We start from the raw sequence: 16,971 nt of genomic DNA, 5'->3' as shown, positions 1-16,971 counted from the left end.
TGCAACTAAATTATGTTAAAGGGAGAGTCTACACCAGATTTTTTGTTGTTTAAAGGGACATTATACACTCATTTTTTTCTTTGCATAAATGTTTTGTAGATGATCTATTTATATAGCCCATAAAGTTGTTGTTTTTTTTAAATGTATAGTTTTGCTTATTTTTAAAAAACATTGCTCTGATTTTCAGACTCCTAACCAAGCCTCAAAGTTTTAGTAGAATACCGACAGATACCTACTCCAGCTTGCTCCTGTTTGTGTAAAAGGTCTTTTCATATGCAAAAGAAGGGGGAGGGGGAGTGTCTTATTTGCCACTTGCAGTGGGCTTTCCAGCAACTTTTTCAGCAGAGCTAAACTGAGAGCTTCTAAGTAAGTTTTTAAACAGTTTTATACTGGATTTTTATATCAGTATCTGTGCATCTTATTCTTTATAGCAGTGTCTATTACATGCTGTCATATGAAAATTGGTGTATACTGTCCCTTTAAAAAGATAATCCCGTAAAGGCCTTATGAGCGCAGACCTTAGAGAGAACGTACTGAAAACAACCTTTAGATGGTACTTAACACCCATGAAAACATCTCATATGACACCGGGAAATTCTAGACTTTGCTACAGGGGGTGTGGGGTCAGAGGAACATATCTCCATATGTGGTGGGAATGCCCTAGAGTCCAAACCATTTGGCGAGAGCTGTCCCTATTGCTGAGCAACCTACTAACCGAACAGATCTCGCTCACACCAGCCCAGGCATTGTTACATGAGACGGTCCCAAGACTAAACCCACACATAAACACTTTTATCCGAATTTTATGTACCACTACAAGAATAGCTATAGCTAAATATTGGAAAAACGAGACACCGCCGTGGACAGAGGTCCTTAATAGAATACAGATGGTTTATTCAATGTACGAGACAGCAGCTTATATACAGGACACAGGGCCTACGTTCCAGAAGATATGGTTTTACTGGATAACTAAAGGGGACATAGAAATAAGGTAGGAAGGGAGGCAAGGATTCCTTTAGAGGAAGATAGTTGCTGATCTGACGCAAGAGATTATTTAATATAAAGAAAATTGATGAGGAAGCTACTAATAGCAATATAACTGAGATAAAAGGCGTGAGGTATTCGTGACTCCATTAGTTTAATTTGTTATGTTATGAGAAATGTTGAGTTTTGTTTATTTGTTCTAATTAGATATACGATAAAGCTAAAGTTATGAGAATCTGACCCCCATGATTAGTTACTTCTAATAAAGAGTCATATATCCAAGGATGTATAAAAGAAGTAATGGAAGGAAAAAGATGAAAAGGGGAGAAACCTCCATATACACTGATACAGATTACAACATAGATAGCAGCATAATTTAATTGGAGATATCTTATGGACATAAGGATAAAAGTAAATACAGAGGGTTTTCATCGGAAACTTTGCTCAAGGAACTGTCTTCAGCTGAGAACGATATGTACCTCAGTATATAATTAATAAGTAAGGTATTCTTTATCATGCTGTCGAATGTTTTCATCTTTTATGTACTTGCTTAATGTACCCTACATGTATTGTATCTGAAATGTAATGGGGAGGTTTGTGGTTTAATAAAAAAAAATATTTTATCTAAAAAGATAATCCCTTTATTACCCATTCCCCAGTTTTGTATAACCAACACTGTTATAGAAATATACTTTTTACCTCTGTGATTACCTTGTATCTAAGCCTCTGCAAACTGCCCCCTTATTTCAGTTCTTTTGACAGACTTGCATTTTAGCCAATCAGTGCTCACTCCTTTGTAACTTCACGTGCATGAGCTCAATGTTATCTATACGAAACACATGAACTAATGCCCTCTAGTGGTCATAATGCATTCAGATTAGAGGCAGTCTTCAATGTCTAAGAAATTAGCATATGAACCACCTAGGTTTAGCTTTCAACTAAGAATACCAAGAGAACAAAGCAAAATTGGTGATAAAAGTAAATTGTAAAGTTGTTTAAAATTACATTCCCTATTTAAATCATGAAAGTTTTTTGGAGACTTGACTGTCCCTTTTTAAAATAACCATTTCCATCAATAAAAACATAATATAATGCTGTATCCTGAGATATTTTAGGACACAACAGAAAATACTCCCACATTTAAATAAATAGTTTGTTTCCTCCTTGCATATATCTATATGATAATCACACCCTGAGGGGGAGGCAGGGACTCTGTATTCATGTGACACCAGAGGGGACAATAGACATCTCTGTGGCCCTCTCATTGTCTCCCAACTGAGAAGTTGTACTCATGTGAGTCACATAGAGAAAGGTGACACTCCCACATTAGTATAAATATCTGTGTAACACTCAGTGATATCACAGGAGGAACCAGAGAGACTTCATACTTACAGAGCTTCTGCTAAACGGTAATATGCAAAACCTGACATAAATCTTTATTAACAGCCTCACACTGTTGTGTTTTATATAATGATGAGAATATATATATATATATATATATATATATATATATATATATATATATATATATACATACCTAAACGATTTTACTTCATATAAGAAACTGAGTTTATGTAAAAAAAAAAAACCTCCACTGTACTTATTTAATTTGTTTTCTATATTTTCTTTCATGTAATTGGCAAGAGTCCATGAGCTAGTGACGTATGGGATATACATTCCTACCAGGAGGGGCAAAGTTTCCCAAACCTCAAAATGCCTACAAATACACCCCCCACCACACTCACAATTCAGTTTTACAAACTTTTCCTCCTATGGAGGTGGTGAAGTAAGTTTGTGTTATAATTTATTGCATCATTTTTGGCGCAAGAATTACGTTTGTTGACGTCATTTCCAGCGTCTTAGTTGGCGACGAGAGTTTTCACGTAGTTGCATCATCTATGAGGCTCGTGTTTGTTGCAGACGTTTTTGGTGGCAAAAAATATTTGTCAGTTGTGGGCGTCATACTTGGCGCCAAATTTTTGACATTATTTAAGTCATTATTTCTTTTTGCTTCTGGTTTCCAGAGGCTTATTTTGTTTGCATTTTTTCCCATTCCTGAAACTGTCATATAAGGAAATTGATAATTTTGCTTTATATGTTGTTTTTTCTATTACATATTGCAAGATGTCTCAGAATCTACTTCTGGAATGCTGCTGCCTGTCAATGTCGGTTCTACCAAAGCTAAGTGCATTTGTTGTAAACTTGTGGTAACTGTTCCTCCGGCTGTAGTTTGTGTTAGTTGTCATGATAAACTTTCAAAAGCAGACAATTTCCATTAGTAGTAATCCATTACCTGTTGTTGTTCCTTCAACATCTAAGTCCTCTTAATATTAAAACCAGTAAACGTTTAAATTCGGTTTTTAAACCTCATGTAGTTATTCCAGAGTTTTTTCCAGTTCCTGATGCAATTTCAGATGTAATTTCTAGGGAATGGAATAGTCTGGGTACTTAATTTACTCCTTCTTCAAGGTTTAAGAAACTGTACCCTTTGCCGACTGATAGATTGGAGTTTTGGGAAAAGATCCCCAAAGTTGATGGGGCTATCTCTACTCTTGCAAAATGTACTACTATTCCTACGACAGATAGTACTTCTTTTAAAGATCCTTTAGATAGGAAGCTTGAATCTTATCTAAGGAAGGCTTATTTATGTTCAGGTCATCTTCTTAGGCCTGCTATTTCTTTGACAGATGTTGCTGCGGCTTCAACTTTTTGGTTGGAAACTTTAGCGCAACAAGTACCAGATCCTAATGTGTAATAGACTTATAGGATGCATATCTTCATATTCCGATTCATCCAGATCACTATCAGTTCCTGAGATTCTCTTTTCTAGACAAGCATTACCAATTTGTTGCTCTTCCTTTTGGCCTAGCAACAGCTCCAAGGATCTTTTCAAAGTTTCTCTGTGCCCTACTCTCTGTAACCAGAGAGCGGGGTATTGCGGTGTTTCCTTATTTGGACGATATCTTGGTACTTGCTCAGTCTTTACATTCTGCAGAATCTCACACGAATCAACTAGTGCTGTTTCTTCAAAGACATCGTTGGAGGATCAATTTAACAAAAAGTTCCTTGATTTCTCAGACAAGGGTAACCTTTTTAGGATTCCAAATAGATTCAGTATCCATACTTTGTCTCTAACAGACAAAAGATGTCTGAAATTGGTTTCAGCTTGTCGGAACCTTCAGTCTCAGTCATTCCCTTCAGTAGCTATGTGCATGGAGGTTTTAGATCTCATGACTGCGGCATCGGACGCAATCCCCATTTTCACATGAGACCTCTTCAGCTTTGTATGCTGAGCCAATGGTGCGGGGATTATACAAAGATATCACAATTAATATCCTTAAATCCCAATATTCAACTATCTCTGACTTGGTGGTTAGATCACCATTGTTTAGTTCAGGGGGCCTCTTTTGTTCGTCCAACCTGGACTGTGATTTCAACAGATGCAAGACTTTCAGGTTGGGGAGCTGTCTGGGGATCTCTGACAGCGCAGGGGGTTTGGAAATCTCAAGAGGCGAGATTACCAATCAATATTTTGGAACTCCGTGCGATTCTCAGAGCTCTTCAGTTTTGGCCTCTTCTGAAGAGAGAACCGTTTATTTGTTTTCAGACAGACAATGTCACAACCGTGGCGTATGTCAATCATCAAGGTGGGACTCACAGTCCTCAAGCTATGAAAGAAGTATCTCGGATACTTGCATGGGCGGAATCCAGCTCCTGTCTAATCTCTGCGGTCCATATCCCAGGTATAGACAATTGGGAAGTGGATTATCTCAGTCGCCAGACTTTACATCCAGGAGAATGGTCTTTTCACCCAGATGTGTTTCTTCAGATTGTTCAGATGTGGGGGCTTCCAGAAATAGATCTGATGGCTTCTCATCTAAACAGGAAACTTCCCAGGTATCTGTCCAGGTCCAGGGATCCTCAGGCGGAAGCAGTGGATGCGTTGACACTTCCTTGGAATTATCAACCTGCTTATATTTTTCCGCCTCTAGTTCTTCTTCCAAGAGTGATTTCAAAAATCATAATGGCGCGATCGTTTGTACTGCTGGTGGCTCCAGCATGGCCACACAGGTTTTGGTATGCGGATCTTGTTCAGATGTCCAGTTGCCAACCGTGGCCACTTCCGTTAAGGCCAGACCTTCTATCTCAAGGTCCATTTTTCCATCAGGATCTCAAATCATTAAATTTGAAGGTATTGAGATTGAACGCCTAGTGCTTAGTCATAGAGGTTTCTCTGACTCAGTGATTAATACTATGTTACAGGCTCGCAAATCTGTGTCTAGAAAGATTTATTACTGAGTTTGGAAGACTTACATTTCATGGTGTTCTTCTCATAAATTCTCTTGGCATTCTTTTAGAATTCCTACAGTTTTAAATTTTCTTCAGGATGGTTTAGATAAGTGTTTGTCTGCAAGTTCCTTGAAAGGACAAATCTCTGCTCTTTCTGTTCTGTTTCACAGAAAAATTGCTAATCTTCCTGATATTCATTGTTTTGTACAGGCCTTGGTTCGTATCAAGCCTGTCATTAAGCCAATTTCTCCTCCTTGGAGTCTTAATTTGGTTTTGATGGCTTTACAGGCTCCTCCGTTTTAGCCTATGCATTCTCTGGACATTAAATTACTTTCTTGGAAAGTAGTGTTCCTTTTGGCCATCTCTTCTGCTAGAAGAGTCTCTGAATTATCTGCTCTTTCTTGTGAGTCTCCTTTTCTGATTTTTCATCAGGATAAGGCGGTTTTTGTGGACTTCATTTACATTTTTACCTAAAGTTGTGAATTCCAACAACATTAGTAGAGAAATTGTTGTCCCTTCATTGTGTCCTAATCCTAAGAATACTTTGGAAAGATCTTTACATTCTTTGGATGTGGTAAGAGCTTTTAAATATTATGTTGAAGCTACTAAAGATTTCAGAAAGACTTCTAGTCTATTTGTTATCATTTCTGGTTCTAGGAAAGGTCAGAAGGCTTCTGCCATTTCTTTGGCGTCTTGGTTAAAGCTTTTGATTCATCATGCTTATTTGGAGTCGGGTGAATCCCCGCCTCAGAGGATTACAGCTCATTCTACTAGGTCAGTCTCTACTTCCTGGGCTTTTAAGAATGAAGCTTCTGTTGATCAGATTTGCAAAGCAGCAACTTGGTCTTCTTTGCATACTTTTACTAAATTCTACCATTTTGATGTTTTCTCTTCTTCAGAAGCAGTTTTTGGTAGAAAAGTACTTCAGGCAGCTGTTTCAGTTTGATTCTTCTGCTTATAATTTCAGTTTTTTTCATTATAAAGATTAAAACTTTTGATTTAGGTTGTGGATTCTTTTTTCAGCGGAATTGGCTGTCTTTATTTTTATCCCTCCCTCTCTAGTGACTCTTGCGTGGAGTTCCACATCTTGGGTATTTGCTATCCCATACGTCACTAGCTCATGGACTCTTGTCAATTACATAAAAGAAAACATAATTTATGTAAGAATGTACCTGATAAATTAATTTCTTTCATATTGGCAAGAGTCCATGAGGCCCACCCTTTTTGTGGTGGTTATGATTTTTTTGTATAAATCACAATTATTCCAATTCCTTGTTGATGCTTTCGCTCCTTTCTTATCACCCCACTTCTTGGCTATTCGTTAAACTGAATTGTGGGTGTGGTGGGGGGTGTATTTGTAGGCATTTTGAGGTTTGGGAAACTTTGCCCCTCCTGGTAGGATTGTATATCCCATACGTCACTAGCTCATGGACTCTTGCCAATATGAAAGAAATGAATTTATCAGGTAAATTCTTACATAAATTATGTTTTTATGCTGTGTTAATGAATCTATTGCTTAGTTTTTCCATTAAAAAGGCTAATTTAGTACATAATAATTTACTGCAGTTTGTAAAATGAATGTTTGTAGCAGAACCAAGCCATATTTTCATGCTTGAGGAGGTCTGTCCAAAAATACATCTGTGGGGGTTGTTCCTGTTATCCAATGAGCAATAGCTTTTTTAAAGGGATACTAACCCCACGTTTTTTTCTTTCATGATTCAGATAGAGCATGCAATTTTAAGCAACTTTCTAATTTACTCCTATTATCAATTTTTCTTTGTTCTCATGTTATCTTGATTTGAAAAAGCAGTAATAAAAGGTTAGGAGCCGGCCCATTTTTTAGTTCAGCACCTTGGTAGAGCTGCTGAGCTGATTGGTTTGCTACATTTAGCCACAAATCAGCAAGTGCTACCCATGTGCTGAACAAAAAAAATGGTCTGGCTCTAAAGCTTACAGTACTGCTTTTTCAAGTCAAGATAGCATGAGAACACAGAAAAATTGATAATAGGAGTAAATTACAAAGGTGCTTAAAATCTCATGCTCTATCTGAATCACGAAAGAAAAAAATTGGGTTTAGTATCCCTTTAAGTATCAGCCAATTAGAATCCTGAATTTCCCTATAGGTTTATAATTAGCGGTAGAGCCCAGATAAACCATTCACATTTAATATTAGTGTGAAGCTGCTATTTGCTCCAGTAATAAATATCACTCAGCTTATGGCCCTGTTGTATCAGTCTCATCACATTTAGTGATCTAATCATAAATATCTTGTGATCTGCATATTATTTTATTTCTAATGAGGTTATTTTATAATACATTTCTTATTTCTATTAGCTGCACCTGTTTATCATCAGAACGTTTATCCCACTGATCTGTGACTGATTCTTGTTGTTAGTAAAGACCTTAGTAAGTGTATTCTGCACCTTCAGCTGCTGCTGTTTATGTTACATGATCACAGACTTAAAGGGACAGTGTCCTGTACATTTGTTTTTCCCTTAAAAGAACAGGAACCCCAAATGTTTTTCATCATTTAAATAGAACATACAATTTTCAACAACTTTCTAACTGACCTCTTGTTACAGAAGCATTAGTTATTTTGTTGTGAAGAGCTTATTTCCCAGCAGCAATGCCTGAACCAGCAAGCCAGCGCCTAAGAAGGGCTCCAAGAAAACCGTAACAAGTATCATTTCATAAAGAGTTAACTTTTTTCAGCTTTTAGAAACTATTGCCTAAATACACATTTGCTGGCTTCAGCTCTAAGTTTAGAGATAACCAATCCCATTGTCTAATCACCTCCGGAGCCAGACTGCTAATTGATAAGATGAACTTGTAAACTTGTTATCTTAAGTACTGTAATCCTATTGTGGCCTGTCAAAGGACAGTGCTCTCTATCTAAATGTGTGATGGGGGATTTTGTGCTTCCCCCCCTCTCCCCCTGGGAGTGCCCTGTGTGCATGTAACCTTAATAAAAAGCAGGCTGGGCATCCCAGTCCTGAGTTCTTGTTTGACCCTCAATCGCAGCGTTGACTCGTTTTTGTGGGCAGAAGGGTATCCTAGCTGTACTGCAGCTAAGGGAGATTATTCTATATTTGCGAGACTCATATAGAATACTATGGAAAGCAGCTTCTCCCCTCTTTAGCAATAGGGATCCAGGCTACTAAGCGGTCCATCTCTCAGCGAGACTAAGGGTAACCGTAACACCTCTATTTTGATATTTTCTTTATTCTCTAGGTATTCTTTACTGAAGCAGCAGCAATGCACTACTGGGAGCTAGCTGAGCAAATAAGGTGAGCCAATGACAAGAGGCTTGTATGTAGTGCCACTAATCAGCAACTAGCGCACCATAGTGCATTGTATGCTTTGTCACAAAGGTCCCCAAGGGAATAAAGCAGATTTGATAATAGATGGAAATTGGAAAGTTGTTTAAATTTGAATAATAAAAGGTTAATTTTGACTTTGCTGTCCCTTTAATGTGTTTCTAATGACTTGTTTTACCGGTGTATAAAATAGTATAAAGTGTGTGGGAAATGTCACCTTTAGGTTTAGTTTTTATGTAAAATAACTGTTTGCTGTTTGTAATTTATTTTCATTATTAAATTGTACACAGCCTTTTAAATGACCTGAGGCAGCGGCTCCTACTTAGCATATGCAGGAGTTCATGTTATATAAAAATATGAGTCTGTTATTGGCTGATAGCTGTCACATGGTACAGGTGCAGAAGTACATTTAGAGAATACAATTTTAAACAACTTTCCAATTTACTTCTATTATTTGCTTCCTTCTCTTGTTACCCTTTGCTGAAAGCTTTATCTAGGAAAGCTCAGGAGCAGCAGAGAGCCTAGGTTCTAGCTGTTGATTGTTAGCTGCATATATATATTGATTGTGATTGGCTTACCCATAAGTTCAGTTAGAAACCATTAGTGCATTGCTGCTACTTTGACAAATGATACCAAGAGAATGAAACAAATTAGATATTTAAATTAAATTGGAAAGTTGTTTACAATTGTATTCTCTATCTGAATCATGAAAGAAAAGCTTTGGATTTTATGTCCCTTTAATCAGAACCATTATTTATTATTTGTCTAAACCATTTAATCTACATTTTACAGACACAGCTAGAGCACTGAGAGATATCAGGTATTGATGTAACTGGAGTGAATAAGGGAACCTTCTTCCTGAGCACAGACATTGGAGCCTGTTATCAGCATGAACTCATTTGTGTTAGGTGAGTAAAATAGATATTATGGTGACTTTAATTACTGGGAAAAAAGACTAGATCACTCATAAAACAAATATAAACTATTATATTTATATCTGCATCTTTAAGAACATTTGTGTCAGTGACAGTTATAAAGAAGGAACAACCCCTATTTTGCTGAGGAGTAGGGTAAAAATACAACTCCCCTCTGTCCTTTTAGACAGATCATGTCCAACAGCTGCCTAACCTCACCCCAAGACCTGGTTCATTACTCAGAACACCTGCAATTGCACCTTCTCCTGCCCTGACCTCTCTCATTGAACACCCACAACTCCCCCAGTGTTCCCCACCCCAGAACCACCACTGATTTGTGTGCTTAATTTTACAGTGAGTATTATTAAACTAATAAAGTTTTTGGCTGTTTATATAAATAGAAGAACCACAGCTGAAAGCTAAAGATGATCATAAGGTCACTGCTTCTTACCCTCTCAAAACATCTCACACTGATTATTAGTCTGTGATGATTAAGACATCATGTTCTCACCCAACTGGTTGAGCATAAGCCAGACAGGGCTGTATGTGCATTTGCTTGTGCAATGTTAAATGAGGATGGTGGATGTCACCTCTCTTGCCCAGAATACAGATGTACTTGTTCCCTGGCTGAGAACATTATCCATACGCACCTTGTTTAATGCAGCCCTATAACTTGTTTTCATCAGTAATCAGTAATTTAGGTAACTATGATGCAGTAATGTTTACTTTCTATGTAATCCTTTTTTCATTTGTGAATTACAGGTAAATAAATTTAAAAATACAAAACAGAAGACATTTTTGAGTATAACATTTTTTTTTATTGAGATGGATTATATTATAAATGAATAAAGTCATATTTTTCTTTACTCTATTTCTTTTTATGTAGACAAACACGTCAATAGTTCATATCTATCCTTCACTACAGGAAGCAACAGAATCATACCGCAAACTCCAATAGTCTTAGACACTAATGACTATTCACAAACATTGGGGATATCACAGCAGATATTTAAAGGAGATGATGAATTAGCAGGAACTGGGAAGCAATCATTATGTACAGAGAGTAATTTAGTCATCAAACAAGAGGACAACATTTATGACTTATCTAGTGAAATTATTAACCCAGAGGATAAACCACACACATTTACTGAGTTTTCAAAACCTATTAAAGAAAGGAAAAGTCTACAGTCTAGCCAAGTAATTCATACAAAGGAGCAACCTTTCCAATGTACAGAGTGTGAGAAAAGATTTAGATTGGAGTCACATTTACTAGAACACCACAAAATTCACACAGGTGAGAAACCACACACATCTTCTGAGTGCGGCAAATGTTTTACACAAATGGATCATCTGAAAACTCATAAAAATATTTACACAGGAAAAAAGCCTTTCACATGTACAGAGTGTGGGAAAAGTTTTACACGAATGGATTGTCTGAAAACTCATGAAAGGATTCACACAGGAGAAAAGCCTTTCACATGTACAGAGTGTGGAAAAAGTTTTACACAAAAGAGTGATCTTAAAGCTCATGAAAGGATTCACACAGGAGCAAAGCCATTCATATGTACAGAGTGTGGAAAAAGTTTTACAGAAAAGAGTCATCTGAAAAAGCATGAAAGGATTCACACAGGAAAAAAGCCTTTCACGTGTACAGAGTGTGGAAAAAGTTTTACAGAAAATAGTAGTCTGAAAACTCATGAAAGGATTCACACAGGAGAAAAGCTGTTCATATGTACAGAGTGTGGAAAAGGTTTTACACAAAAGAGTGATCTGAAAACTCATGAAAGGATTCACACAGGAGAAAAGCCGTTCATATGTACAGAGTGTGGAAAAGGTTTTATACGTAAAAGTCATCTGAAAACTCATGAAAGGAGTCACACAGGGGAAAAGCCTTTCATATGTACAGAGTGTGGAAAAAGTTTTACACAAATGAGTAATCTGAAAAAGCATGAAAGGATTCACACAGGAGAAAAGCCTTTCACATGTACAGAGTGTGGAAAATGTTTTACAAAAAAGAGTCATCTGGAAAAACATGAAAGGAGTCACACAGGGGAAAAGCCTTTCACATGTACAGAGTGTGGAAAAAGTTTTACAGAAAAGAGTTGTCTGAAAAGTCATGAAAGGATTCACACAGGAGAAAAGCCGTTCACATGTACAGAGTGTGGAAGAAGTTTTGCACAAATGAGTAGTCTGAGAAAACATGAAAGGATTCACAAGGGAAGAAACCTTTCACAAGTTTAGAAAGTGGAAAAAAGGTTCTTAATGAAATCCGGTATCACTAAACACCAAATATTTACACACAAACTTTATATACACAGTGTACAAACCTTTTTACAATTATCCTAGAGGACAAACTCTCTAAATAGAAGGATCAAAAAGGATGATATTGTAAATAATACTTTCTAAATCCCAGTTACAAAAGCCCCAGATTTAAAGTGCTCCTGTGCACCTGAATTTCTCTCATATAAATGTGATAGAATACAAACACGACACAGAAATATACAGATCTGTCCTCATACTGACCCGTTTACACAACCATTCTACACCAAAGCACCCCCAGTGTTGTTTATTAATATGCCAGTGTCATGAGTTGTACATTTGATTTACATAGGGGAGAAATAATTATATTTACAGAATAAAGAGTCTCTATATAAATAGACTTAGAAAATTATATAAATAGAACATCAGTCTCAAATAATTGACATCTGGGAGATATATTTAATGTGCACATCATGCGGATAAACCTTTTCTTATAGCAATAGATGCTTAGCATTGTACATGTTATATACCAGAGGAATTACTGAGGGGAAACGGATTTCATTTCATGAGACACAATATCAGTAACCATTTCATACGTGATCATAATCAGTTTAATTTAAATGGCTACTATAACCTACATGTATACTGGGTATGTAATATGTATGTCATGTTCTGTAACTTGATATTATGTCTGTTAGATGTTTTCATGTTAGTTAGAAGCCACAAGAACTGATAATAGCACATACTGTATATATAAAGGGAACAGTATATGTCTGATGAATCAATTTGTATCAAGAGCACAAGTGTTAGGTATATTTATACCATTGTGTGCATATATCATGTGATGCTGCTTTTTACTGTATATATACAATGTTTTTTCATGCAAATAAAAAGTGATTGTAATCCAGACCAGTATTTTGTGTGTTTTGTATAATTATAAACACAATATCAGAGAATAATTAGGAAAACATCATCAAATACTGAAGCCAAATCTGTCAATGAAAGTTAAACGCTGATAACTCAGATAGAGCAGGAATTTTACCCAACTTTCCAATTTACTTCTATTATCTAATTTGCGTTGTTCTTTTGCTATCCTTTGTTATAGAGTAAACCTAGGAGGCTGATATTATATGAGTAGATATGTAACAGATTTTGCAGGTCAAAGTTAGAAAAGGTGTGTTTTTTTTCTTTAATTTTTTCATCATATTTTATTAATAAAATTATAGTAAGTTATATGATATGAAGAAAATAATGGTATCTTTAGAAAATCCATTTAACCCCTTGAGTGCTAATAATGAGTGCTAATGATGACTCATCGCAGAGTTTCCCACTCAGGTGCTAACGACGGCTCAGAGCCGTCGCTAGTACTCTCCCAACTTGAGGGAGATCTGGGGGCTCCCACCCACTCCTACCCCAGAGATCGGGCCTGTATAGTGACAGGAATTGCCGGGGCTTCATGTTTTGCGTGGTGACGTCACGTGCAATGACGTGATGACGTCACCGCGCAACTTTATTTAAAAATGACAATGACAAGTATAGGGAAAGTGGGCATGCTGCTTAGAAGCCTGTATCTCAGGCATCTAAGCAGCTAGAGACCCCTAAGACCCACCGTTTGAAAGGTAATCGTCTAACCTTTCCAACAGTTTTAGTCTTGGGGATCTGAAAAAAAAAAGTAAAAAAATATACAGGTAGCCCTCAGTTTATGCCGGGGTTAGGTTCCAGGAGGAATGGTTGTAAATCAAAACCGTTGTAAATTGAAACCCAGTTTATAATGTAAGTCAATGGGAAGGGAGGGGGTTAGGTTCCAGGCCCCTCTCAAAATTGACATTAGTAACACCTAATACATTATTTTTAAAGCTTTGAAATGAAGACTTTAAAAGCTAAACAGCATTATAAACCTAATAATATAGATTGTATCATCATCAAACTAAGTTTAATAAACAAAAACTTTTTTACTTGCATTTCTCTGCAATCAGTTCTCTGCATTGTTAGCATGTTAGATAATATTGGGTCTGCACCTATTCTATGCATTTCAATCTGCAGTGATTAATAGGCAGTTAGGCACCCTCACCTCAAGCTGCTGGACAGGAAGATAATAGGGAAGTGGCTGCTTGATAGCTAATGTCTGCTCTGTGTACGCAGATCAATTTAAGACCTGTTAAGTTGCATAACTTTGCTGCAAAACAAGCCGACAGCTCCACATACTGGCTATTTTAATTAATGCACTTTGCTTTCCAAAGCTTTTCAATAGCAGTCACATGACTGAAAAAAGGTTGTTATTCTGAAACGGTGCAAATTAAACCAGCGTAAACCGAGGGCCACCTGTATATTATTAAAAAAAAAAAAAACTTAAATAAGATTAGCACCCCGGTGGGAAAGTGTTTTGCATTTAAAGGGTTAATGGCGAGAAAAACGGTTTATAATATGTGTGGAAAATTACAGATAAACACAAACACTGCAGAAAAGTTAAAATAGCCCTGGTGTTTAACGGTAGGAAAATTGAAATGTTCTGGTCTCTAAGGGGTTCATTTTAATATATGCAGCTTTACAGACATTTAACAAGTTATACATAGTTTTTTTTTTACTATTTTTTTATTTATTTAAAAAAAAAATGCTAGATGATGCTAACTGCAGGTCTGTTATTTTAGAAATTCCTGTAAAATGTTATATTTTAGTTAGGCTTTTTGCAGAGTTTGGATTTATGTTAAAAAATGACAGCGCAATATCGTTTGTGTATATGTACAGTATATAAGTATATAATATATGTATAGAAAAAAATGTTACATATCTGATGGGGGCTTCTTTTAACCCCTTAAGGACCAAGGCCATTTTTCAATTTCTTTCCCTTAAAGACCAGGGCTATTTTTACATTTCTGCTGTGTTTGTGTTTAGCTGTAATTTTCCTCTTACTCATTTACTGTACCCACACATATTATATACCGTTTTTCTCGCCACTAAATGGACTTTCTAAAGATAACATTATTTTCATCATATCTTATAATTTATTATTAAAAAAATTATAAAATATAAGGAAAAAATGGAAAAAAACACACTTTTTCTAACTTTGACCCCCAAAACCTGTTACACATCTACAACCACCAAAAAACACAACCATGCTAAATAGTTTCTAAATTTTGTCCTGAGTTTAGAAATACCCAATGTTAACATGTTCTTTGCTTTTTTTTTTGCAAGTTATAGGGCAATAAATACAAGTAGCACTTTGCTATTTCAAAACCACTTTTTTTCAAAATGAGCGCTAGTTACATTGAAACCCTGATATCTGTCAGGAATACCTGAATATCCCTTGACATGAATATATTTTTTTTTAGAAGACATTCCAAAGTATTGATCTAGGCCCATTTTGGTATATTTCATGCCACCATTTCACCGCCAAATGCGATCAAATAAAAAAAATTGTTCAATTTTTCACAAATTTTTTCACAAACTTTAGGTTTCTCACAGAAATTATTTACAAACAACTTGTGCAATTATGGCATAAATGGTTGTAAATGCTTCTCTGGGATCCCCTTTGTTCAGAAATAGCAGACTTATATGGCTTTGGTGTTGCTTTTTGGTAATTAGAAGGCTGCTAAATGCCACTGCGCACCACACGTGTTTTATGCCCAGCAGTGAAGGGGTTAATTAGGCAGCATGTAGGGAGCTTGTAGAGTTAATTTTAGCTTTAGTGTAGTGTAGTAGACAACCTAAAGTATTGATCTAGGCCCATTTTGGTATATTTAATGTCACCATTTCACCGCCAAATGCGATCAAATTTTAAAAAAACGTAAATTTTTTCGCAATTTTAGGTTTCTCACAGAAATTATTTACAAACAACTTATGCAATTATGGCATAAATGGTTGTAAATGCTTCTCTGGGATCCCCTTTGTTCAGAAATAGCAGACATATATGGTTTTGGCGATGCTTTTTGGTAATTAGAAGGCTGCTAAATGCCGCTGCACATCACACGTGTATTATGTCTAGCAGTGAAGAGGTTAATTAAGGATCTTGTAGGGAACTTGCAGGGTTAATGTTAGCTTTAGTGTAGAGATCTGCCTCCCACCTAACACATCAGACCCCCTGATCCCTCCCAAACAGCTCTCTTCCCTCCCCCACCCCACAATTGTCCCCGCCATCTTAAGTACTGGCAGAAAGTCTGCCAGTACTAAAATAAAAGGTATCTTTTTTTAATTATTAATTTTTTTTAAGCATATTTACATATGCTGCTGTGTAGGATCCCCCTTAGCCCCAAACCTCCCTGATCCCCCCAAAACAGCTCTCTAGCCCTCCCCCTCTACATTATTGGGAGCCATCTTGGGTACTGGCAGCTGTCTGCCAGTACCCAGCTTACAAAAAAAAATATATTTTTTATTTTTCCCCCCCACTTTTCTGTAGTGTAGCTTCCCTCCACCAAGACTAAACCCCCACCCCCTCCCAGATCGCTTCAATTATCTATATTAAATTTTATATCCCCCCCTCTCTCCCTCTAAATTTAAACTAAATCAGTTCCATAGTGTAATGGTTCCCACCCGCTCCCTCACCGTGCACGCGCCCGCCTGCCTCCCCCGTGCACGCACGCGTGCGCGTCCGTGCGCGCCCCCAGCGATCCCGCCCACGATCCCGCCCACCTCTGCACAATAATCCACCGATGGCCGCCCACCCGCCTCCCATGTCGGCTCCCACCCACCAACGATTGCGGGCCATCGATGTCCGGTGCAGAGAGGGCCACAGAGTGGCTCTCTCTGCATCGGATGGGGTAAAATGTTATTGCAGTGATGCCTCGATATCGAGGCATCACTGCAATAACCGGAAAGCGGCTGGAAGCGATCAGGATCGCTTCCAGCCGCTTTCAACCCCAACGTCGTACAGGGTACGTCGCTGGTCTTTAAAGACCAGGTTGTGTGCGACGTACCCTGTACGACGCATGTCGTTAAGGGGTTAAATACAAAAAGTAATACAGTGTCTAATTACAAAAGCACACAGTTAGTTGCAGAGTACAGCAATTTATATGTGTAGAATAAAATATAAGCACAGTCAAAAACCATACACTCCTAGAAAACCAAAGAGTTCATCAAATGTGAACTCACAAATAGGTATCAGTATAGAATAACAACTCTTGTACAGAGGAAAAGTTAATGGGTAAATGAGACTGCTGCCCAATAATCCACATTAGTTTGACATGGGCAGTTCCTCTACCTCTCAGAGTATC

General features: G+C 37.2%; 1 pseudogene; it reads left to right on the top strand.

Moving 5' to 3' along the window:
• The window catches only part of LOC128660036 (zinc finger protein 721-like), a 663,758-nt pseudogene extending 651,087 nt beyond the window's left edge, over window positions 1-12,671 (top strand).
• The last annotated feature ends 4,300 nt before the right edge of the window (window positions 12,672-16,971 follow it).

This window comes from Bombina bombina, chromosome 5 (genome assembly GCF_027579735.1).
Source record: "Bombina bombina isolate aBomBom1 chromosome 5, aBomBom1.pri, whole genome shotgun sequence".
NCBI lineage: Eukaryota > Metazoa > Chordata > Amphibia > Anura > Bombinatoridae > Bombina > Bombina bombina.
Note: the sequence above shows the minus strand (reverse complement) of the source record. Positions and strands in the feature narration are given on the sequence as shown.